The following is a 25929-nucleotide window of genomic DNA, read 5'->3' as shown; positions in this document are numbered from 1 at the left end:
TTATAGCCCGCCCAATCACAAGGAATCCGGGCGGGTTACAACAATAAAAATATAGAGAACACAATAAAATAAAATACAAATAAAATACAAATAAAATAAAATAAAATAAAATAAAAGAGAGTGTGGTGTTAGTTACAGTAATTCACAGTTAGGCCTGATGGAAATTGGGCCTGTCTTATTCACTCCCTCCAAGGTCTGATGATGACAGTTGGGATGGAGGGAGGGCTCTTCTTCTTGAAGCAAGAATATATTTTTTATTAATTTTAATTTAATTCTTCTAATTAATTTAAGAGAAGAATTGGTGGACAGAGTGACCTAAGTCACAGTAAAAGGGGAGAGGAATTAGGTAGGGCAGGCCTGCCAGAAGAGATCCGTCTTAAGAGCCTTCTTAAAGGCTGTAAGAGTAGAAATGTCGCGGCTCTCCTTCGGCAGGTCATTCCATAGCTTTGGAGCAGCGATGGAAAAGGCCCTTTGGGTGACTGAAGTTAGCCTAGATTTTATTGGCTGAAGTAGATTCTTCCCCGAGGACCTTAGAGTGCAGGACGGACAGTATGGAAGTAGGCGATCCCTTAAGTATTCTGGACCCAAGCCATGTAGGACTTTGAAGGTAATCACCAACACCTTGTACCTTGCCTGGAAACTAACTGGCAGCCAGTGAAGGGATTTCAAAACCAGTGTTACGTGATCGCTACGACGAGAACCTGTAATTAATTTGGCTGCCATATTTTGCACAAGTTGAAGTTTCTGAACTTGGCGCGAGGGTAGCCCCATGTAGAGCACATTACAGAAGTCCAATCGAGAGGTGACCAGCGCATGTACTACTGTTTCAAGGTCTCCCTGCTCCAGGAAAGGACGCAGCTGGCGTATTAGCCGAAGCTGATAACAAGTGCTCCTGACTGTCGCATCCACCTGAGCTGTCAGGTGAAGTGATGAGTCGAGCAGCACCCCCATGCTGCGGACAGAGTCTTTCAGGGGAAGTGTGACCCCATCCAGAACTGGCTGACATAATTCCATACCTGGGCTTGGGTTGCCTATAACGAGTACCTCCGTCTTACCTGGATTCAGCTTGAGTCGGTTTTCCCTCATCCAATCCATTACCGCCCCAAAACTGGCATTCAGAGGGTTGTCCTGTTTCCATTGCAATCATACAGATAGTTAGAACTACTGTAGTTGCAGTTACAGTTAGCTATTGTTATCGTTACAGTTATCCCACATTTCCACTAAATTATGGATGGCCTGGCAACTCCAGCTAAATGGCTAAAGAAGGCAGTGAAAAACTCAGCCAGCAGCTACTGCCTGTTGCAGCAGAGAATAACAGAGAATAGCAGATTCAAAAGCAGTCTGACTTCCCATGAAAATGTAAACACAGACACATTGATGGACATCTAACAGTGTCACCAAAGGGCAAGGCTAAAATCTATTTCTAATGCAGAATGGCTCTTTAGTCTATCCTTTAAATATCTTTTTCTTCTCTTGGATTAAAATGTGAAGCCTTTGGGCATCTTTTTGTTTTGCCCACAGAGGAACTGAAAGGGGCAAGAAGTCTGAAATGAACAAAAGCAGCACCAGTCTATTGTCAATTCAAGCACATTCCAGTCTAATGTTAGTCCAGCATCGTGGGAGATGCAGCAATGCCACCTCTTCCTTGTCTCACTGAGAAATACAAAAACCCTACAAGGACATGGAAGGAATCAGACTGCAACTCCTCTCCTTGCTAGCCAACTCCCCAAGGAATGCCCCGATGCTGCACACTGCTCCACACGGCATGTGCCATCATGGTGCACCACCGACACTGTGTCCATATGATACAGTGCTGAAGAAGCACCATATAGCTGCGCCGCTGCGGCTATGGTGCTCTTTCGAGGGTGCAAAAAGGAACCGCTTTTTGCAGCTCCTTTTTGCACCCTTGAAGGACTAGATTGGGGCCATGGTGTGAGGTTGCCACAGCCCTGATCCAGCTAGGAAAGGGGTGGCTTTAGGTCTGTGGAGCCCACTAGATTCCACACATACTTTATGGTCTGAAAAGGGAAATCTTCCAAGTTCTGGAAAGAGATGCTGCATATTCTGGCCTTCTGAGCTTCTTGGAGGCATCTGAATGGCCACTTTGTAAACAGTCTGCTGGGCTAGATAGTCCATTGGTCCAATCCAACAAGTCTCCTCTTGGGGTTCTATGGGATCCTTTATGTATTCCTGAGCATTTTATGAAAAACCCAAAATCACATAAAGAAGTACCCTATACGTACTGAGTCCTTACTGACAGAATTTTTCGGACATTAGCTTTGTATCATTTCCTTCTGCTGTCCTCATGGTTGTCTATGTATTCATCCATTTATAAATGGAAAGTGTGAAGAGGGAATTTATTTATTGTGGGGGATGGGTCACATTTATTAGCTTTGCCTCCTAACTTACATGCAATCATCTATCTGCCAAGATTACATACATATGTATTCAAGCAAATGTGCATTAGGTCCAATTTCTATATCACTCTGCATTAAAAAAAATACAAACATCCCCATTTATTTTCACATTTGTACATTTCACAAGTGTTGGACTCAAAGGTTGCTGTTGTTGTTGTTGTTGTTGTTGTTGTTGTTGAACACTTTCCATAACATTTTTGTATACAGTTTGTTTTACCATAGGCATCTGGGCTTGCAAGTTTTGAACCAGGAACTGTATCATAAAATTTGGAGAAGTATCCCACATATCAGTTTGGGAAGTGTGTCTTAGGGCCCATTCCCACTTACTTGTAGATTCAATTCCTGAACTGAATCCTGAAACCGATTCAGCAAACACAGTGGTTTCCACCATGTTTGCGCCGGTTTCAGGATTCCTTTCAGGAATTGAAATGCCTGCTTTGACAGGGTTCTTTTGACATGGCAGGAGAGGCTTCCCCAGCCTCTCCCTCCCTCCCTCCCTCCCTCCCTCCCTCCCTCCCTCTTTTCCTCTTTCACTTAAAATGCATATTTAACAAAATTCCACCTTAATAAAATCAGTACACGGAATCAGAAACCTTAAAATGAAGGTTCCCTGGCAACACAAACAGATTCCACGTGCTTACTACTTGATGTCTGTTAGGCTCTGTTCAGTGGCTTGGATGACAATGTGGAGGTTGAAAGAGACGGCTGCTTAGTGCAGTCCCTTTCTCCCTCCATGGAATCTCTTCTACATAGATGTTTTGAGTGAGCAAAATGAGATCCACCGATCTCCTATTCTTGAGCATAGAAGCATCCAGTGCAAGTATACTAAGGCTTTACTGTTCTTATTTGTTCCCTCCTGACACTCTGACGACTGATTAAATTTAAGGAAATATTACCCACAGTTTTACTCATTACTCCTAAATTATGTTGGTGGCCTTGCAGACACAATATGATTAATTTCTGGCAGGCCATCAGAGACTCACAGAATGCATTCACACTAATTATGAACCAACAGTAGACCAAAAATTGGCTCAGTGATCAGCATTAAAGATGCAGGGAATCACTGAGTTTTCTTTCTCTTCCACTAAGCAGGAAATTTCACATCCTTAGAAGACCAGTCACGATTTAATAAAGCCAATCAGACATATGATCTTTGGTCTTCTGTTGGAGCTGATATTACAAGTGCTCATTCCCAGTAAATAACTCATCTCCCTTCATGCAAAGCGATTTTTAGTAGCTAACTTCAGAATCATCTTTCTCCTTCTGTCTGTCCAGTGTTTTTTTTTCTTAAAGAAAATACCTCTTTCCCTCTGGCAGCCCACAAAATAATAGGCATGATAAGTGCAGCACCATTTATTTCTCTACTAGTTCAAAAGAGGAATCTTATAAGTATGTTACGTAAGAGGAGGATTTAACATAAGAAATTTATAAGATAAGTTATGAGTACAAACCAGACTTACAACATTGATGCTCATTTTTGGCAATGCTGGATGGTGGAAAACAGAAAAGAAAGAGGACAAGAGCTGGATCAGCAGTGAATTCTATTTAATTTGACCCTGTCTGGAAACACATGTCATAAATTTCATAGCTTTGTGAAATGGCAAAATGATAATACAAAGGAATCTGAGTGAACATGCCTCAATACCCTAATCACACAAAGATATGGTGAAAGGGAGGGCCGGAAGTTCCCACTACCTGGTCTCTACTGAAGCTCAAAGGCCCCATTCCTACTTACATTTAAACTGGTTTGTGCTTCACCTTCGCTCTGTGTCAGTGAATCAACTCCAAAAAGTTTGTTGTTCCCACTATGGAAGCAGATGTTTTCATTATCCCCTTGTAATTGCTTCTTTTTTGGCACAATTGCCATCCCCACTAGTTTGTGCCACTTCAAAAGGCATGTCAATCATCTGTGCATCATCGGTGACATAAGTGGCAGTCTGGCTTGGGGACAATTTTTTTAAAAAAATGATAGAAAATTTGATTCATTGGTTTTGCAACTACTTGCCTCACTAAGCTGCCGATCGCCCAGCTTGCTGCCTGAGTAATTGCAAGTAGTTGCAAAACCAATGAACTGAATCTTCTATCAATTTTTTTTTTAAAAAATCATGCACCCATAGGTCACACCACAAGCACAAAAGCAGTGCCGGGGGGGGGGGGGAGATGGTGGATCTACCAAAAACTGAGGAGGGATGGTAAACTCCCCTCTGCCATTAGTCCCTCCCCTCCAGAACGATGCCATTTAGATTTGTCATTCCCACTTGGTGAACATGCTTCGGAATTGATTTTTTTCAAAAGAACTGCCAAAGAACTAGTGTCAGGAAAGAGTGGTTTTTTAGTTAGTTAGTTAGTTTGCATTTGCCTCACTTCATCAGGATTGAAACTATTCACAGTAGGATTGGAACCAGTTTCAAATGGGAATGACAGTCATATAACCAGATCAGCAATTTGCTTTAAATCATAGTGGGAACGCAGCCAAAGTCTATCGGAGTCAGTGCCGAGGAATGCCAAGGTGGTACAAGGAAGGGATGAAGGAGTCGAGGAGGCAAGGAGATCAGCAACTATAATCAACATAGGGGAGCTGAGCTAGCTGGGAGGGGAAAGAGGAAGGAGGGTGGAGCCAAAGGAGGCCAGAAAGTGGGAGAGAGATGCTGAAAGAGAGGGAAAGAGGTGACTGGGCATACTGTCAAGAGGGAGAACAGGAAACCTCCTGGGTGGCAAAAGGCTGGGAACACACCCCAACTTGGCAGGGAGAGGTGGCCGGGCTTGGACAGAAGAGCACTGGAAGGTGGCAGACGTAGGCTTGGAATAATGGTCCACCCACGAAGGCTGATGGAACCCAAAAGGTTCCAGGAAGCCCTAGAGGGGCTTATGGATGGAAATGACGGCGATTCTGTTGATGTCTTGACCAGCATCTGGGATGCCGGTCTCTCTAAGGCTATACACAGTATCGCTCCCAAGCGCCCTCTCAGGCCTGCTTCCAAACGTAAGCCCTGGTATACGGAAGATCTCCGGGCGAGGAAGCGGGTCCTGCGACGGCTAGAGCACCGCTGGCGGAAACACCAGCGCTTATCCGACAAGACTCTCCTAGACCATCTTTTGAAGGACTATGGAGAGGCGATTCGTGCAGCTAAGAACTCGTTCTATGCTGCACATGTCGCGTCCGCGGAGTCGCGTCCGGCAGAGTTGTTCAGGGTAGTGAGGGAGCTAACTCAGCTCCCTCCTGCCCTGAACCAGATCCTTGAACCTTCTAAGGCCTGCTGTGACCAATTTAACAACTTCTTCGCGGATAAAATCTCTCGGATAAGCGAAGGTCTTGAGGCCAGCCTTAGAGCAGAACCTAGAGTAGAGGTATCCAGGGCATCCGTGAACTTGGTTAGGCTGGATCAGTTTGAGTCTGTCAGTACCGAGGATGTGGACAAGATCCTTGGAAGTGTTAGGAAGACAACATGCTCTCTCGATCCCTGTCCCTCATGGCTAGCGGCACAGGGGGGCCCAGCTGTAACTTCATTGTTACAGCAGATTATTAACACCTCACTGAGGGATGGGCAATTTCCAATAAATCTGAAATTGGCCATAGTAAAACCTTTATTAAAAAAGCCCTCCCTCGACCCCCTGTTGCACAATAATTATCGGCCAATCTCGCTATTGCCATTTCTGGGGAAGGTGATCGAGCGGGCAGTTGCAATCCAACTTCAATCGATCTTGGATGAAGCGGAATATCTAGACCCATTTCAAACCGGCTTTCGGGCGGGTTACGGGGTTGAGACTGCTATGGTCGCCTTGGTCGATGATCTCCGTCTGGGCATGGACAGGGGAAGCGTGTCCCTGTTAGTGCTCTTGGACATCTCAGCGGCTTTCGATACCATAGACCATGGTATCCTTCTGGGGCGCCTGGCGGAGGTGGGAATTGGGGGCACTGCGCTCCAGTGGTTCCGGTCCTACCTCTCCGGGAGGTCCCAGATGGTGCAGCTGGGAGACGTGCGCTCTGATGAGAGGGCCCTTACATCTGGGGTCCCTCAAGGAGCCATTCTGTCTCCCATGCTTTTCAACATTTACATGAAACCGCTGGGAGAGATCATCCGGAGACATGGGGCGCGGTGTTATCAGTACGCTGATGACACCCAAATAGTCTTCTCTATGTCTCCGACTGATGCAGTGACCGGGATTGGCGTCTCTCCTCTCGTGGCCTGTCTGGAGTCGGTAATGGGCTGGATGAGGGACAACAGACTCAGCCTGAATCCAGAGAAGACGGAAGTACTGGTGATAGGTTCCCCCGGTCCGGGGCTGGCGGTGGTTCCACCTGTCCTGAACGGAATCACGCTTTCCGTGAAGGACTCTGTACGCAGTTTGGGGGTGCTCCTGGACTCGTCGCTCCACCTTACATCTCAGGTGGATGCGACGGTCAGGAGCACCTGTTATCAGCTTCGGCTGATACGCCAACTGCGTCCCTACCTCGACCGGGGAGACCTTGAAACTGTTGTACACGCCCTGGTAACCTCTACGTTGGATTTCTGCAATGCGCTCTACATGGGGCAACCCTTGTACCATACTCGGAAGCTGCAACTTGTGCAGAATATGGCAGCCCGTCTGGTCACTGGCACTGCCAGGGCCAGTCATATAACACCTGTCCTTAGAGACTTACATTGGCTACCTATTCGCTTCCGGGCGCAATACAAGGTGTTGGTAATCACCTATAAAGCCCTAAATGACTTGGGCCCAGGGTACCTGGAGGACCACCTCTCTCCGTACAATCCGCCCCGCGCACTTCGATCTTCAGGGCAGCTATTGTTAAGAGTTCCAGAGGCAAAATATAATTCCACCTCTAGGAGGGCTTTCTCCATCTTAGCCCCAAACCTCTGGAACGCGCTGCCCTTCGAGCTCCGCTCAGCCACCTCCCTAGCCCAATTTAGGAAGGGGTTAAAAACCCATCTATTCGAACAAGCCTACCCCTGACCAGTAATTCTCCCCCCCCCCCCCTGTCAGCATTGTATGCTGGCATGATAATTTTATTATTTTTATTGAACTGTTTTAATGTATTTTGTTTGTATGGTCTTTTTGATTAATGTATTGTTATTAGATGCTGTTCACCGCCCTGATTTTCAGAGGGCGGTATACAAATTAAAATTTTATTATTATTATTATTAAACCTGTGTCCTGGCCCCAGGGGGCAAGCCACTGAGGAAGGGGGGTGGCTTTTAGAGAAATACGAGTGGGAGGCCCCTGATAAAGGTGCTACACCAACCCCAGGAGGGACCTATGATCCTTAGCCTGAGACAGGAAGTGAGAAGGAAACTACCCTCAAGAGAATGAGGACAATGTCCTTAGACTTTCTTTGTATTTTTGGTTGATTCACCTCATGTTGAGTGCAGGTAAACCTGTTATATTTGGACTAGTGGTGGAGGTTGTTAATAAAGTTTGTTGGCACCAGCAACTGAAGACTGTAGCTGCCTTCTTGGAACCATGGACACACATGGTCGCAGTGGACACCCCCCCCCCCCATACCGGGGGCAGGGGGCATGACACCACAGGTTCTTTATCCATAGATTAGCAGGACTTGAAAATATTAAAAATAGATAAATAAATTCCAAAAGGCAAACCTTGATTTTTCTATTTTATGTAATGGACACCATTACATTTTGCTATTGTATTCAATGAGATTTGAGCATCCATGGATTTTGATATCCAGGAGGATGGGTCCTGGAACCAAACCCCACTGGATACCAAGGGCCTACTGTACAAACTTAGTGTAGAATGGGAAGCCTTCTCCCCCATCCCAATATCAGTCACCAATGGAAAAATGTATTTTTAAAAAAATAAGTAATCTACCAAGGTAGCTTCAGCTTTGTCCAAAAAACTTTATACAATATCGTTTATATTAAGGCTGTGGAAGCAATTAATTGCTTGCTCTTCAAGACATTCATTGGGTTATCATAAGTTGACAAACAACTTAAAGGCACATATATTCAAGAAAGAAATGGTCAATTTAGTGCTAGGATTCGGTGTAAAGTGTACTCTCATGTGATTGAAAAAAGCATACTGTTGAAATAACAAATAAGGATCCATCTGTCCATCTATAAAATATATATTCCTGGGTCAAATTTCTTAGTGTTAAAATATATCAATGTATAATTCCTAATATATCACCATTGACTACAATAGATGCACATATCTGGGGGGAAACTTGGACTCACTATTCTTTCTGCCTTCCTGCTGATCCATGACAACATGATAATAATCAAAAGACATTAACATGCTGAAATGTTCATTCATTTTACAGAGAACTCACTGAACAGCAGGCATTATTTACAGCTCAGCAAACAGGACTATAATTAACCTCAGCAACCTGAGAGGGAAACCTACCTTGATAAGGTCAATAGATACCATAATTCTGAGCATAACTGCCTAACAGACCACAGAATGGTTACAAAGGAAAACGCAGGAGAGAAATGCATTAGGTTTGCCCTCCTAATCAAGGCCAAACTTTTTTAAATGATGTATATAGTTGCTGACAAACTCAAAAATTTAGCAGCCCAAATTATACAGTGCAGACATCCAGTGACTCCTTCCAAGTGAGGAGTCCCTGGCAACAATGGCTTCCATGGAAGTTGGGCAATGAATCCAATCTGGCTTTTAGTTTGAAATTTAAGCCTAAAGTGTTGAGCCTATTTTTGGCAATAGGATAGAGTACCTTAAGACAGCTGCTTTTAAGTTTGAGCTAACATCTGAAGACAGATTCACCATTCTGGAAATCACTAAGGGCCCATGGGGATCACAAAGAAAACCCTTGAGAACTTGTACTTTCTATCCCATAAGGAGGTTAGCTCCACATGTACAGTGCTACAAAAGGAAATGCCATATGCAGGAAAAGAAGCCCATCTAGGATTTCCCAGGAGGAAAACTGGTTGCTATCCTGTTGTTAAAGAGTGGAGCAGGATGGACAATGGGGGTCTTTTCATTCCTCTATTGTTCTCCCACAAAATAATGGATGTCAGTGTGGGCAAGAATCAGTCATATTCATAGTCATTTGTTGTTGTTAAAACATGGAAAATCATATTTCAGAAGACCCGAGTCTCTTTTAAGCCAAGACTCATTCCCCCCACCGTTATTTTGTTTTTCAAAAGTGGAAAATATTTTTTCTAAAAAGACACAACTGAAAGACACAGAATGGAAGTGGACTTCCAGCTAATTGTGGTTTTCAATAGGAAGTTGTTGTTGGTGGTGTCACTTTGTAGTCAACATCCTTATTGGCAATTGGCCTCCAGATTCTCCAAAGTTGCTTACCTTGTCTTCACTCTTTAAAAGCCTGTGTTTAGCCCCCATGGTGTTATCAAATGTGCTTGTAGTACTGGATTTGGGCTGCTATGTTTCCTTTTCTTTTACACCTGTATGGCAAACAGGTATAACATGCTTATCTTAATACCAGGAATAAGCTGTGCCTATAAAATTTGTCCAGTACAACAAATAAGGATTTTGTTCTGTTCTTTTAAAAATGGAATGTGGGAGCAAGCAAAACTAACAGATTGACTCTCCCCATTGGACAGTATCTGCTGTGAAAGCTTAACAGGTAAGTGCTTAGAATACTTTCACAACGCTAGTTCAATATTTCATGTACTTTTTCTACCCATTTCTTTCCTTATTCATAACTCCTCACAGCTATTTTTTAAAAAAAATATACCAGCACCTAGAATATTATTTCCCCAATAATGTCTGGTTATCTATTATGTATTCATGTTAATACTACCTATATTTCTCTCCTATCAGACTGTGTCAATACGGTGGCAATACAAAATGTCCAGGAAAGTTAATTTCATTCTTTTCATTTTAATTATTATCTGAGCCCTCTAGATCAATATGGCATTTCTTCATGTCCTTGGCTTTCCAAATTTTGCCACATGGGGCAAGCTATCTATGCACCTTTCTTTGTTATTGTCTCATATCATGTTTAATACCTGTAGCATCTTGTTCTGGCAGCTCAGATGGATTTCCACTTCTCCATCTTATTGAACTTCCTTATCTTTCTCTAACTTTATCATTCAAACTCATATTTCTTTTGAACGAAAGCATGTTGCGTACACACAACACCTTATTTGGGGAAAATATAACTGAAAAAATGATGGATAGGATCATGACATCTACGGATGATGCTTCCTTATTCAGAAAGATCATTCTCAAAATATGATCTTAAATTGCTATTAGAATCAGTTGATTAAGAGTAAATTTAATTGAACACATTTTATTGAGGTCAGAGGGTTGTCTCCCAGGCTAGTATGTGTAGAAGACATTGGATTGCAATTCCCATCATCTGGCTAGAACTGATGGGAACTGAAGTCCAACCAAATGTAAAGATCCACACATTTACCTTTTCCTAATATAGATAATAACATCCTAACTTGGCATCTATCAGGCCCACTATGAACTATGAATGATGTAACTTTTTATTTGTCCATTATTAAACTAAAGGTTTGTAAGGTTCAGATGTAAGATCACTTGCCAAGACCAAATAATTTAGCATAAATCACATGACCAGCTTTAATGTTTGACTCCATAGTCACACTGACTACAGGAGATTATAAATTCTTTTCAATACATAATAAACAAAAATGACTATTAAAAACATTCAAATTGTTTCCAGACTGAGATATTTGCTACTGAAATTATTGTCAAGAACTCATATGACTGCAACATTTTTTCACATATGCAGTGGGGTTGAGAACAAGTTATTGAAGGCAATAATTCACCTTGAAAAACAGAATAGTTTAATCTGTCATAATGTGGGTTCATTAATGGGGAACAGTACATGGAAATATTTTCTTTAAGGACCTCGTTTCCCAGTGAAAGAAACTTCTAAGGCGGGATACACACCGCCATATAGTACGTATTGTATACGTACTAGGGTTAGGAAGGGGCGGTGCTTCCGCACCCCCCTAACCCTAGTACATATACAATACGTACAAGATGGCAGCGCCCCTTCCACATGGGCGCCGCCATGTTTACGTACTGGACGCATAGCGTCCAGACGTGTCGTGGCGCCTATGACGTCGCGAATGCGCCTGCGGCGCCTTGCAACGTCATAGAGGCGCCACAGAAAGAAGCTCCGAAATGGAGCTTCTTTTTTGCTCCACGCGGGAGTCGTGCGGTTTGGCTGCTGCGGCTCCCGCGCGGAGCAAACAGACCATGACCTCACCTCTGCACTTACTTTTGCCCAGAGGCTAGGTTTTGGCCTATTAAAGACATCCAAAACTTCTCACCAGTATGCTAGTTTGGATTGCATGGAGACATTCTGTCTCTATGAACTCTGACTAGCTCTGGTGCATCCATTCATCTGAGCTCACCCGAATGGCCAAGTCCCATGCCACACCAACGAATTGGATCCGGAAGAAAATCTCGTCTTGTGTAAGTACCGCAGTTAGTTCAGCCTCTGAAACTATTCCACACTACCTCCTGATTTCCTGAACCTTGCATAAATGTGTGAGTGGAAGTGGTTTGCTGTGTGATTTTCCCCCAATAAAAGAAAAACTTCATTTATAGAATTCTGCCTCTGCACAACTCCTTTAGTACACTTTTATCTCGGTATACATAAGGGAACGATGAGAGGAAGGGAAAAAACTGGGAATTTAAAAAGCATCTGAAAAAGTAGACCAACAGAGGATGAACTAGGACTATCCCTACAAAACTGGGTTTGTTGGAGGGTATGCCATCTGAGTTTGAGCAATAGACTTAAATGTTATTAGTAGTCCCAACTAAAGTAGACCCTTTGAATCAACTTATATATGAGCTAAGCAGTGATTCCCAAACTCTGGCCTCCCAGAAACCTCAGCCACCTTGGCCAATGGTCTGAAATTCTGGGAGCTGAAGCCCAAAACATCTGGAAAGCCAAAATTTGGGAATCACCGACTAACCAATATTCAGCAATCAATTTAATGTAACTACTTGGGTTGGGAGTACCAATAGGATTCAGGTTTGACTGTCTGAGACGTAATGAGCAGCATAATGTCACTCTGTGAACTTTATGAATAGATGAATGGGAATTTGAATCCTGGACTTGGTCTGAAAAACTTAACCATTATACCACACTGAAAAACAGCTGATAACAAACCAGCAAACATTGCCTCAAAAATCTTTCCTATATATCATTAGATAGTTGCTGTTGAACATGTATGTAAGCTTTATTCAAAAGCCAAGAATCCCAGTGAATATAAGGCAGTTATGAGAAATGTATATATGTGCAGTTGTGAGAAATATGCTCTAGTCAGCCTTGCCAACAGTGGCCCATGATGAGAAAAGTACTTTTTTCAAATGTGGAAGGCTAAAAGTTTCCCACCACTGCTCTAAAGCAACCTGAAATGATATAAAGAGCATCCCAGAGTGGGATGGGATGGAATCACTACCCAGCATTGTGAAATACCCTTATTAGGACCATCTGACTATAACACTGGTGTCAGTGCCTAATTATTGCAGGCAAATTGAAAACTGGGCACTTGCCCATGCCATTCTCTTAACTAAATGGTAACTTTCTGTTACGAGTGCAGTTCTTTCTGTTTTATTTAAAGTTAACCTCCCTTATGATTCATGATATCCACATGAGGCATTAACAATAGTCAAGAAGATCATTCTTTTCCTTGTTCACTGAGGGGGGAAAATCAAACATGCCTCACTGCAAAGAGTCAGCTACTCTGAAGAATACAGTGGTGCCCCGGGATACGAAATGATCGCATTACGAAATTTCCGGGGTACGAAAAAGTTAGATTGGAAAAAACTGTTCCGGGTTACGATATTTTTTTTTTCGGGTTACGAAATTTATTTCGGCGCGAAATTCAAACGCAAAGCGCGGCTAGCGGCTTTCCAGCGCTAACGGAAAGCCTTTTCGGGTTGCGAAATTATTGGGTTACGAACGGAACGGCGGAACGAATTAATTTCGTAACCCGAGGTAGCACTGTAAACTGGAAGTGATGGACTCTTATATGTTTTTGTGCATTCAGAATAATCCACTTGGGGGAGAGAAGAGTAATTATCCAGATGATAATTCCAACAAAGGGTATACCTACCAAATCAATGGATTTCAATAAATATTGGTTTACTGTTCAAGAATCAGTTCACTGGTTCTACTGTAACTGGGATTCACAGTTTAGGCCATGGATTGGAATTGTTCAGCCTTCCATATGTTGTTGAATTATAATTCACAGCAGCTGCAGCTAAGACAGCCAATGGTGAAGAATACTGGGATTTGCAGCTCAACAACATCCACAGGGTCACATATGTCCTACCCCTGATTTAGGCCTAAACATGAGGTCTGAGGTTATGTTTTGTTGCTTATGTGAGAACTGTACAAGTGGGATGTGCATATTAGAGCCACAGGAACATAAGACACTCTCCCCCACAAGTTACTGTATGTCTCCGCATAAGGTGGCTATTGTTGATGTCCACAGGCAGAATCACCCCGCCCCCACTCATTTTTGTTAGTGATATATAGAGATATACAATATCTCTGATATTAAAAGTAGCACATAGCCATCCAATTTAATGGGTTGGATCCTGATGCCAACAGATTATTTATGACTGGCTTAAGTCCCATTCATTTCAATGGAACCATCCTGAGTTCTACATCTGGATCCAACCCACTGTGTATACGGGCATGTTGTTGAGGAACATTCTTTAGCTAATATATACTCTGTAATTCCCCTTTCACAACCTTTCTCCTCTTACCCTGTTTTTTGCATAAGCTCTTTGATTTGTTTCATTAATAAATGAAATCCTTTGCAAAGACAGGATGAAAATCGTCATAGAATAAAATAATTAATATTGACTTCCATGTGTCAATATTTGCCATGAGCAATGAAACAATAATTTAAATTGCAATGACATTTTTGAAAAAAGAGAACTGACCACAGCAGTGGAAGAATTTATGACTGTGTTGTTAATAAGTTATTGAATAAAGCAGAAGGAAAGAGTTTATAAGTAGCTTTGATTCGATTGTTCCTAAAATGCCATTTTGGTATAATATTAGAAAATATATTGGAATACCAATATGGTTTGAAAATGTGATTGACCTATACAGATATATCAAGCATTATCAAGAATTAGTGTGGGAATACTGGTTCTGAAGTCTTGTAAACCTACTGGATTTTTTTTCATGACCAGCAGACATCTAGCAAAATAATTCAGAGGAATTATATTTTTAATTCACATCTTAATTCTTTTTATAAAATGACCAAGAATGTTTAATTTTCAATATTTATAATATGAACCCGTGCTGATCTAATGGCAGGTACAGCTCTGCACCAAGACTGGTCAAACATAACACAGTGTCTGTTCTAATACCTATCTGTTATTGATTAGATTTATCTATATTAAGGACATTGGCACTTCTCAAACTTGCTCTTATGATCCTAATCTTGTTCTCAGGAAACATTCATCTGTCTGCCCGTCCTTCAGTCCCTTTATATCTATCCCTCCTTTTCCCCAGACTGTAACTCAAGGTGGGTCATAAAAGAATTAAAAAGCAGGAAGGGAGGGAGAGAAAAAAAGCAACATGGCAGCACCTTTAATAAAGGTCACAGTCCTTGAAGACTAGAAAGAGAAACAGCTGAATTGTATATTCACAAATTCCAATCCATTATCAGACGTATGAACAAGGACAATGGCTTCATGGCACACAACACTGTACTGTACAGAACTCACTACTGTAACAAAAGGAACCTTCTCACCCTGGGAAACAGATTTTTGGTGAAGCAAATTTATTGCATTCACACATTAACACTAACTGACCACTCCCATAACTGTACAAATATGCTTTATACCTGAGGCTTTAATATTACTCTGTGCTGCATCTAAAGAAGTGGGTTTATATCCACAATTGCTAATTCTAAAAATAGAAGCCAGTTAGTCCTCCTTTACTCCTTTTTATGCTACAAGAGACTAACATGGCTACTTTTTTGAAAAAGACAGAATATTACAGTCGGAACCTTGTTATCCGCTTGGGTTTGGTTCCAGGATACCCCATGGATAACAAAATCCATGGATGCTCAAGACCCATTAAATATAATGGCATAGCAAAATGGTGTCCTTATATCAAATGGCAAAATCATTTTTGGAATTTATGCTTTTTTGGAATATTTCAAGCTGTGGATGCTTGAATCCGTGGATAAAAAATCCGTGGATAAGGAGGGCCAACTGTACAATAAAAATACATATAATTAAAACATAAAATTGAGATTAAACAGTATGAAACAACAGAATTAAAACCATTTATAATCTTACTTTAAAACAAAGTTTAAAAACAATACCACACTATAAAAAACATTCTCTTCCTAAAAATCAGTTCCCAATGCCTTTAAAATGTCTGTCTGAAAAGACAAATACTGCTCCTTTGGAGCAGCTATCATTCTGAACATGATTCCAAGACAAAACAGGCAAGTGAGTGGGCCACATACCAAAATCCCCCTTCTTGAAAAGAAAAGGGAGATTCTTTGACCCTGTATTTGTAACATAACAGGACAGAAATCACTGTTTCCTCTTTCATTACAGGGGACTTTGACTTTATTCAGCATTTCCCCTTTGCACTTAATGAAATCTAAAATAGCACTTTTGTGTTCTCTGAGCCTCTTTAAACTTCTACGTATGTATCTTTCATTAAGCTTAGATCCTTTATTCTACCTACTACCTGGGAAATGATGCCAAATTATCTTTTTGTGAAAGCAGTTACATTTGTTGCATGATCCTCATTGAAATTTTATACCTCATGTTCTGCAAGGCTGGTTTTATCTCCTGTTCACTATGTCTTTTGGCTGTTAGTGTGCAACTAAATAAGAAACAATTTTGTTAACCAATGTGAAATCTGTCTTTTAGGTACATTGGAGGGTCACATCATTAAAAGAAGCCAAGCCACATCTTTAGGCTACTCAAATCATAACTCATGGGAACAAGTAATCTCCCATCCTCTTTGCATAATATCCATTTTAATTTTTCTTTCTGTGAGGACAATATAAATGGTGGCATTTACTGAGAATATATCCATAATGCATTTCCAAAATGTCTAGTTTACAGATGGAGTGTTTCTCCCCATTTTACACTGCTACAAATTCAGTCTTCCAATGACGCTAAATTATGAGAGATTCACGACAGACAAAAGCAAGTATCCCTTCACACAGTCAATGGTTAAATGATGGGCTCAATTACATAAGATATAATGATGGTTGACAGTTTCAACAACTTCAAAGAGAGATTAGAAAAAATCATGGCATATAAGGTTGCTAATTTCTACAGTAATGATAATTGTATATTACCTTCCATATCAGAGATATGCTGAGAGTATGCCTGTCAGTGCCAGTCACTGGCAGATAATACATCAAGGGGGCTATCACCCTTCTGAATTTGGGAAATTCACATGGGTCTTTGTTTATCCACTGAGAGAGAGAAAACTAGATTAGATAGTCTTTGGTCTGATCCAGAAATCTTCTTCCTAGAGCTGGAGGACTGAAAGATGTTAGTATACACACTGGTAACCTCAAGGTTGGACCTGTATATTGGGTATATCTGAACTAAGTGTGGAAATTTGAATTAGTGGAAAACATAGCAGCTAGTTGGTTACTGGGGCATCTAGGAGTGAACATATTATAGCAATAGCATGTATATTTCTATACCACTTATCAGTGAACTCAGCATTCTCTAAGCGGTTTACAATCTGTAAACCAATTGCCCTCAACAAGTTGGGTACTCATTTTACCAACCTACGAAAGGATGGAAGCCTGAGTCAACCTTGGAGTCCTTGGGATCGAACTCACAACCTTGTGGCTGCAGTACTAGCCTTTAACCACTGTGCCACCAGGGCTCCCATATTACTGTTGTTGTATATCTTAAAGTCATTTCTGACTTATGGGGACCCTAAAGCAAACCTGTCATAGGATTTTCTTGACAAGAGTTGTTCAGAGGAGGTTTGCCGTTGTCTTCCCCTGAGGCTGAGACTATGTCATTTGCCCAAGATCACCCAGTGGGTTTCATAGCTAAGTGGGGAATCAAATCCTGGTCTTCAGAGTCACAGTCCAATGTTGGTTGTTACCTTCAAAGCATGACATGGTTTGGGTCCAGGTTGCCCACTGGATCACTTTCTATTGTACACACAGATCTTCTGGGGCACATTTACTTCAGTCAGTCAGGACCAGGGTGGCAACTGAGGATCAGAGGACTTTTTCATAAGCTGCCCCCAAATTCTGGAATGACCTGCCAGAAGAGATTTGATACCTGGATATGCTTTCTGAGTTTAAAAGAGCAATAAAGACTAATCTCTTCCAACAGGCCTATCCAGATGGTTTTTAAATTATGAATTGATTGTTTTTAATATGTATATGTTTTAAACTGATGTTATCTTCTTTTAATTATGTATTTTAATTGGTATTCTTTTTCTTTTTTTTAATCTGTATTATGTGTTGATTTGTTGCTGTGCTTTAATCTGTTGTTTGCCACCTTGATCCACAGGGAGATACAAGAAAGAAATAATGATACTACTACTACTACTAATAATAATAATAATAATAATAATAAACATCTTCCTAATGAACTGTAAACATTTGCTTAATTATGACACATAAGATATATACTGGTGGGAAAAGCAAGGACTCTACATTAATTTGACCCTACATCTCCTGGCAGAAAACCAGCTCGAAGCCAACAGAGTCCATGGTTTATTAAATTTCCTTTAGTGGGAATCATTGTAACAGCTGTTGCCCTGACAACTTGCCAAATTATTCCTTGTTGATCATTAGCCTTGCAATGGCATGCAATGATAATCCATTACAACTTTTTGTAGTAGGCTGATAGCATGTTAGAAGGTTTAAGTGTGAGGAAAAAAAGCTGTTAGGAAACAGCTAGAACAAACAACTTTGTAAGGAATTTCCCTTATTGCTCTGAGACATATCAGAACCAAGGTTTAATAGCGGTGTGTTGTCAAGTCTGACTTGAGAAGAGGGCTAATATGACTGTAACTGTGTAAAAAGAAAAGAAAACAGGAGGAGCAGCAGGAGGGGGAAGTCAAACAAGACCAAGTAAGTCTAATTCAGGGGATGCCTACATGGCCCAAATGAACTGGTTTCCCCCCGCCCTAATGGCACCCATTCTTCATGACACAGAACCAGAGCCCCAATTTGACTGGAAATAGTTTTCATGAGTCCAGTTCCACACCAAATCTGGGCCATTCCTGCCTTAAAACAGATTAAAAAGATTTCCCTTACCTGATAAGAAATTTTAGTTTTATAGTACATAGCATTATACTTGTGGCTCCAAAAGTAACTTTTCCACAAGAGTACATATACTTCTGCTGCTCCTACAGCCAAGTCTACATGCCCCCCTGCCCCCCATTTCAAATTCTGTGGAAGAGGAAATTTTTCTTAGTGGTCAAACCTATCGGCATGGGTATCATCTTATGCTATGCTAAGGGATTGTCCAGAAGATACAGATCTAGTCAGTTTATACAGGAATTCACAAGGACTGATTTCCTCAAGCCTCCCTAACTTACACTCCTGTAACAAGGAAATGGAAGTGACATTTCTGCTACTCTATAGCAACACCATATTACCACTTTTAAAAAGGGAGAGAAGAAAACCATCTTTGAGTCTAGGATACTATGTCTCCTCTTTTGGTCTGGTAGAGACTATTTTTGATTAATTAAATGAAACCAAATTAGGAGGAGTAGCAAATACCCCAGAGGAGAAGATCAAAATTCAAAATTACCTTAATGGATTAGAAAGCTGGGCTGAAACTAACAAAATGAATTTCAACATGGAGAAATGTAAGGTACTGCATTTAGGCAGAGAAAATGAAATACATAGATACAGAATGGGGGACACCTGACTTAACAAGACTACATGTGAAAGGGATCTAGGAATCCTAGCAGGCCACAAGTTGAAAATGAATCAGCAGTATAATGGAGCAGCTAAAAAGGCTGCATCAACAGAAGTATAGTGCCAAAATTAAGGGAAGTAATAGTACAGTGCACTCGTGTCATACACGGGCACGCCTTATGCAACTTTCAGCATACGCTGAAAGCTGCACTGGGAAAAGGGGTGATGCACGCCATAAGGGGCAATGGTGTGTGAGACCATGGTGCACACACACCGCTGCGTCGCTGCGTGCACGAGCCCCATTCATTTAAATGGTGCTTGAGCATACACGGAATTCCCCTTATGCGGGGGATCTGGAATGGATCTCCTGTGTAAGAAAAGGGAAGACAGTACCTCTCTATTCTGCTTTGTTCAGACCTCACTTGGTATACTGTGTCCAGTTCTGGGCACCACAGTTCAAAAAGGATGCTGAGAAGCTGGAGCGTGTCTAGAGGAGGGCTACCAAAATGGTGAATGGTCTGGAAACCATGGCCTATGAGGAAAGGGAACTGGGTATGTTTAGCCTGGGGAAGAAATGGTTTAGAAGTGATAAGATAGCCCTGTTTAAGTTTAAATATTTATAGAAAGAAAGGCTGGGTCAAGCTTGTTTTCTGCTGCTCCAGAGAATTCGACCAACGGAAAAAAAAGATTCCACCTCGATGTTAGGAACTGTTTGACTGGGGAATATGCTGCCTCAGAGAGTGGTTGAGTCTCCTTCTTTGGAGGTCTTTAAACAGAGGCTGGATAGTCATCTGTCGGGGGTGCTTTGATTGTGGGTTCCTGCATGGCAGAAGGTTGGACTGGATGGCCCTTGGGGTCTCTTCCAACTCTAGGATTCTATGATTCTAAATGAGAATAGCTGCTGATAGAGCAAATGAGGAAAGCCTCCCTTTTTCCCCAAAGGTAAAGTTCACCTCCATCAGCCCCTCCTGTTTTTCTTTTCTCTTCAAGAGGATATAGGGGGTTAGCCAGCCCTTAATATCTTTACAGGCCCGCTGAGCATTTTAAATGCTAGAAGGAAGAATGTTGTTCCTTTCTTCTGAATTTCTATGTGAGAGTAGTGGCATTTCAGGTGTAGCATTCCTTCATTAGATGGAATATGCTTGTATAAGGACCAGTATGTTTATAACTTCTAAATGCAGCTTTCCTACTCAACTATTGATGACAACTCAAGAGTTTCACCAAGGCTGCATTTGCACTTAGCAGTTCCTTTCACAACTTTATTAATAGATCATGCTCATTCTTTGCAGATTAGAGGCGCCTCTACTCATCTTCAAATTAGATAGTGCTATTTATAAAGGATGTGCTGATCTGATGACTTGAATGCTTCATAGTTGTCACAATAGCTGATAGTAAACTTGGCGTAAACAAGACACAAAGGTTACATGAGTTGGATTGTCTTCCCAAAATATATGACTTGTTCACATCAGTAATAAGGTACAGTGCTGAATGTTCAGACCTGAATACTTATGAAGTAAAAAATCTAGCCTTCAGCTTCAAGGCCATTCCCTGAATCCTGGTTTTTTATGTTGATTCACAGTCTCTTGTTGACACTTCAATAGAACCATTTCAAAGGCATTTTACTTTTGGCATGATCCCAGTCAGTCAGTGATCACCTATGAATGTCATCACAAGTCCATATAAACCAGGTGTGGACATGAAAATGCAGCCCTCCAGATGTTCTTCGACAACTCCCAGGATTTTTCAGTTAGTGTATACAGGTTGAGTCTCCCTTATCTGGAATTCCAAAATCTAAAATATTCCAAAATCCAAAATTGTCCACATGGGTGATTGAGATTTGTTTCCTGATGGTTCAGTGTACATAAACTTTGTTTCATGCACAACATTATTTAAAATATTGTATAAATTTACCTTCAGACTATGTGTATAAGATCTATATGAAACATAAATAAATTTCATGTTTAGACTTGGGTCTACATTCCAAGTTATCTCATTATGTATATGTAAATATTACAAATCCAAATCTAAAACATTTCTAGTCCCAAGTATTTCAGATAAAGGCAGACATAGGAGCTTATCATTCTGCTTAAACCCGGTGTACCTCATCTGAATTCAAGCCTAAATCGGGAGGTAGCCGGGCCCTACTGCAAAGATTTTGCCGCTGAAGCAGCTGAGCGAGTACAGCCTAGCTACAGCCTGGGGTCCCAGGTGAGCTCTGGTGGCCATTTTTCCAAGTCAGAAAGCTCCCAGCTTCAAAATAAGGCTGCTGTAGCTCTCCTGGGACCTGGGCTGCAGCCAGGCTGTACTTGCCCAGCAGTTTTGGTGGCAAAATCCTTGTGGTAGTACCCAGCTGCTTCGCGATTTAGGCTTGAATTCAGATGAGGTAAACCAGGTTATTTCTGCAACACAATAAGCTCCTCGATCTGTACTGCTAAAATGCTTTTGTTTTAGCTCAACATTGATCTTGACAATGCGATTTGGTTCTGTGATAATGTTATGAAAATCTAATGAGGTCCTTGTATTGCTCTCCATCAGATGTGAATGGATGCAGGAAAAACACATTCGCTATAATTTGTTGCAATGGCTGTTTCAATTGAGTTTATTGCATGGTTTAATAATTTGTTTTATCTCTCTCCGGATTAAGTCTTAATTTGGGCTGCATCCTGATCTTATTGGAAGGTTTTTGCTGCTGAATTTGCCACCTGAATAAATCCTGGGTGCATCCCCACTTCCAGGAGCACTCCTTGTGGCTCTTTTTAGATCCAGGACTTTTCCAGCTTAAGAAAATGGCCGCTGGAGCACTCTTGGAAGCAGAGATGCACCCAGGATGTATTTGAGTGGCAGATTCGGCAGCAAAAACCTTTCAATAAGATCAGGATGCCACCAAAATTAAGACTTAAGACAGACAGAGGTAAAACAGATTATTAAGACATGTGATAAGCTTCAATGTCTGCCAGCGTTAGAAATGCTGTATTCTACACAAAACAACTACATGCAAATTTTGTGCAGAATGTGTCCCAGATTCTAGTCTATCCACAGTTATTAACAGGTAATCTCAACAGTTGAAAATATGTGGGGCCTTTTGGCAATTTTATGAATATTTCTTCCATCCCTGGCCATCTCTCTTTGTCTGCACTGCTTCATCATGAAGGCAGTTCAGAATAAGGCAACCTTTCAGTTTTCTGTTCTACTATAGTGTGGCTAAAACAAAACACAACAATCTTTTTAAAAATGGCAACCAATATCAGGAAGTGGAGCAATTACTGCTATCATGGATACAGCCACACAAAGCTGAGCAAGACCAAGTATCCATGAATCATTTTCCAACCCCACACAACACAAAATATCATGGACATTTCTTAGACTTTATGAGAGACACTTAAGATTATATCCGGACGCTAGACTATGATCCAAAACACACTGCAGAAATAATCCAGTTTCAGATTCCTTTAACTGCCCTGGCTGAATGGTAGGAAATTCTGGGAACTATAGTTTTGTGTGACTTTTAGCCTTCTCTGTCAGAGAGTTCTGATGTCACAATAAACTACAGTTCCTAAGATTCCCTAGTACTGAGCACTTAAATGGTCTCTATTTGGATTATTTCTGCAGTGTATTTTGGACGTATGTCATGCTGAGTATTCAGTCTTTCCCTTAGAGAAGGAAGAGGAAGGATGATGTGGTGATTCTTCTATAATGTCTTAGCAGTGTAAGAGCCTAGGTGCCAATGACAATCTCTTTTTGAAAAATCTCCCTTACTGTTTTTTTTAAACAAATATCCTCCGGTAGGGAAAATTTAACTCCTCCCTGTACATTGATCCCAATTCAAACTGGGTTTATGCATGCGTGCATAAATGAAGATAAAAAGAAAGGGGTATTAAACTTCTTTATATTTAACATATAGTTTTCATTTCAGAGATCCAGCAAAGTATATTTCAATTCATTTGGAGTATATTTGAGCCAACAGGAGGCTATAATCTACTACAGTTGGCCCTTCTTATACACTGATTTTTTATACACGGATTCAAGCATACACAGTTTGAAAATGTTCAAAAAAGTATAAATTTCAAATATCAAATCTTGATTTTCCATTTTTTTATAAGGGACACCATTTTGCTATATCATTATATTTAATGGGACTTGAGTATACATGGATTTTGTTATACACGGGGGATCTTGGAACCAAACCCCAGCGTATAACAAGGGTCCACTGTATTGCCAATGTCCATGTGGCATTGTTTAGGATGCTTGTAAGCAGCTCCTGCACTATATTTGGTTATCTGTTCTCTCCTCTCTACATGTCACTAACAGCAAATAATAGTCAACACATAGTAATTATGGAACCTAACACTGTCAAAAGTTCCTTGTGTTCAAAGAAAATTCCTTGAGAGATAACAATATAGTTCAATTTTAGCCATTTGAGATACACAAAGCTAGTTTAATGCCATGGGCTGCAGTCCACAGCTCGCTTATTTTAAATTACTTCTATAGTTTCCAAAATTTCTGCCTTACCCTTCACTGCTGACTGTCAGCTGTATGATCTTTGCCATTTGCAGAATCCATGAAATGTTCCTAGGTGCACAAGGGTCACAAATCTGCAAGAGGGTGTGTGAAGACTGTCTGAAAACAATATACTGCAAATGAAATTCAACTACAGAGGTTTGCATGTCATGGGCAGAACTCATGAATAAACAAGAATGAAATGAAATGAACACTCAGTGATTCATCCAGCATCTGGGGTGAACTTGAAGCCTGAAGGAGAAGCTAACCAAAATTGTTATGCTTGGAAATTGATGGCATGTGCTGGTTTATATCCATGACATGGCTCCCTTTTCCAGGCATTGCTGTGTTAATGATACACTGGCAATTGTATTCTTCCTGAGATATTCAAAAGGTCATTATTTGTTCAAGAGACATTTACCTGTGAGTGCACTAGCTATCCTGAGCTTATTTCAGTAAAATACACTACATGGCAGTACACTGGTGACTTTCATACATACTTCACACGGTTGAAAATTACCTGGAATACTGTGTCAATTTCTGGACACTACATTTTAAAAAGGACATTGGCAGATGGGAACATTTCCTGAGGAGGGCAGCCAGGTTGGCTGGAAACCAAATCTTGTGAAGAATGGCAAAAAGAACTAGATATGTTTAGCTTGGAGAAGAAGGCATGTAGGAGAGAAATACAAGATATCTTCAAATGTCAAGAAGACAGAAAGTAGAGCAGACATTCTTTTAGTCTCTACAAGTGGAGCTATTATTGGGGATTTAAAAATCTTCCGGTTTTGGTTTTCTTGCAGTTATCGAAATCTCACCTGCATTTTTTTCCTATTCATGTTTTGTATTGGGTTGTGGGTCTTTGAAGATGATCACATGCAGGTTTTAAAATGCAATTACAGTTATAAAATAGCACCTTTGGCATCACCTCCAACACATAGCTGTTGTGTCTACCAAGCATGGTTAGGGTGTCCCTTTCCATTGATAGAGGAAACCCATCAATAAGCTCCCAATCATAATGCAGTTCCATTAGTACCCAGGTGTGAAACATCAGTGCCACATCAGTTGCAATACTGGCAGTCACGTGATGTTGGTGTTTCCTCTTCTTTCCTTGTCCCCCCTCCCTCTTGCTATTCTCAAGAAGTCTAATTGCCTCCCCCCCCCTATTTCTTTTCTTTTTTAAAACTGAAGTCACATCAGCACAACTCCTGAATTGCATTAAAAATAAAATAAAAATAAATGCACACTGGATAGGGCATAGGGCAGGGAGGACAAGGCTAAAAGGAATTGCAGAAAACAGCATTGTGGCAGAAACAGCTCCAGTCGTGAGACTGGCTGCTCTCAAACTACTGTGTTTCTATTTTCTTTAACTAGTGCGACTGTAAGGAGAACAGGACTTGTGTGATAATGTCCTTCGGTTCTAATTACTAGTAGCTCTCCAGAGTTTTGGGGAGGATTCTTTACTATTTCTAGTGCTAAAAATCCTTGGTATTCTCTGCTGGTCACCCATGTAAATACTAATCAAAGCTGGATCTGCTTTGTGTCTAAACAATAGACAACTAGTCTAGTAGGTGCTTGCAGGCTAGCAGACAAATCCAGTGAGCCTTCTGAGCTTTGTGAGGAAAAATCTTGTTGCTTGCTTTGCTGAGATGTAAGCAGTTCTAGAGGGACCAGAGAGATACTTGGTACAGTTCTTGTTCCTGTTAATGCAGAGTCAACGTTATGATGTATTTGAGGTTAGGGAATATGATTTCATTTCCTCCCAATCCCATACTTTTGGGGAGTTGTGAAGACACAAGCTTAATCTAACCATTATTACCTCCCTGAGGTCTTAATAATTTAGTCAAGACTTCTCTGCTTGTCTTCATCCATTGTTGTAGTTATGCAGCTTCTTATTTATTGGAACAGATGTTTCTGGTTTGGTAAACTGCAAATTAGAATCCCCAGAATGAATTAGATGGTTAATTCTTCCCTAAAATGCATTTAAAGCCCATATGCTTTCAAAGTCATTCTAGAGCTTTATGATAAATAATTTACTTATTTAAGGAGGAATACTTAAATAAATATTTGGTCTAGAAGGGAAAGGGAATGTTACAGGTTTCTAGTTTAAAAGTATTGTTAGACAATTAATCCAGCAAATACAGTCAGCTCTCTATGTCCACAGATTTTTCTATCCATGGATT

General features: G+C 41.0%; 1 long non-coding RNA gene across 1 annotated transcript in view; it reads left to right on the top strand.

The window, feature by feature from the left end:
• The first annotated feature begins 22030 nt into the window (after nucleotides 1-22030).
• The window catches only part of LOC121922045, a 31541-nt gene continuing 27642 nt past the window's right edge, over nucleotides 22031-25929 (top strand). The window contains exon 1 of the long non-coding RNA XR_006102088.1: nucleotides 22031-22160. This is a non-coding gene — a long non-coding RNA (uncharacterized LOC121922045). The remainder of the gene's footprint in view (nucleotides 22161-25929) is intronic.

The sequence above is a fragment of the Sceloporus undulatus genome, chromosome 1, assembly GCF_019175285.1.
Source record: "Sceloporus undulatus isolate JIND9_A2432 ecotype Alabama chromosome 1, SceUnd_v1.1, whole genome shotgun sequence".
Lineage (NCBI taxonomy): Eukaryota > Metazoa > Chordata > Lepidosauria > Squamata > Phrynosomatidae > Sceloporus > Sceloporus undulatus.
This window is presented reverse-complemented; position numbering and strand designations above follow the sequence as displayed.